Source organism: Panthera leo, chromosome C1 (genome assembly GCF_018350215.1).
Source record: "Panthera leo isolate Ple1 chromosome C1, P.leo_Ple1_pat1.1, whole genome shotgun sequence".
Classification (NCBI taxonomy): Eukaryota; Metazoa; Chordata; class Mammalia; order Carnivora; family Felidae; genus Panthera; species Panthera leo.
Genome location: NC_056686.1, coordinates 154,040,195 through 154,040,731, shown reverse-complemented (window position 1 = coordinate 154,040,731; position 537 = coordinate 154,040,195). Strand labels below are relative to the sequence as shown.

Sequence of the window (537 nt, the reverse complement as noted above, 5' to 3'; positions counted from 1 at the left end):
GTTGATCTAGTGATCCTATGCTTAAAAGTATATCATTAATTTCTATTCACTGTACAAACTAGAAAATTCTACAGAAAGTGTTTAGATTAAGAAAAAGAGGTGGGTGAACTAAAAAGAAGTAGTCATAGGGTTAAGTGATGGATCACTTACATAAAACACCATTCCCCAAAGGTATAGATAAATGGAGTAAATCCCCCTCCCTTTTTTAATATGGAACATGTCACGAATTTGCATGTCATCCTTGCACAAGGGCCATGATAATCTTCTCTGTATCATTAAATGGAATAATTTCTTATTCACCTTAGTTTTTTCTTTTTTCCTCCATCTATCTGCTACCTTTCAAAATAGGCAAAAATCATTTTCAACCAAATGATAACATTTACTGTAGGACATACTCCCTCAAATTTGTAGCCAAGTGATAATTGTATTTACAGCAGAGGTATGTGCCTTGTATTTTCTGTTTTGTTTGCCTTGCTTCCATTTGTTTATTTCTTGCTTCATTCATTTATAATTTCTAACTTCCTGTGTGAGTTCTAA

The 537-nt window shown here is 32.8% G+C and overlaps 1 non-coding gene across 1 annotated transcript; it reads right to left on the bottom strand.

The window, feature by feature from the left end:
• Window positions 1–204: 204 nt before the first annotated feature.
• Window positions 205–306, bottom strand: LOC122228998. The gene has a single exon (XR_006206872.1). It is a non-coding gene; the product is annotated as a U6 spliceosomal RNA (small nuclear RNA).
• Window positions 307–537: the final 231 nt, after the last annotated feature.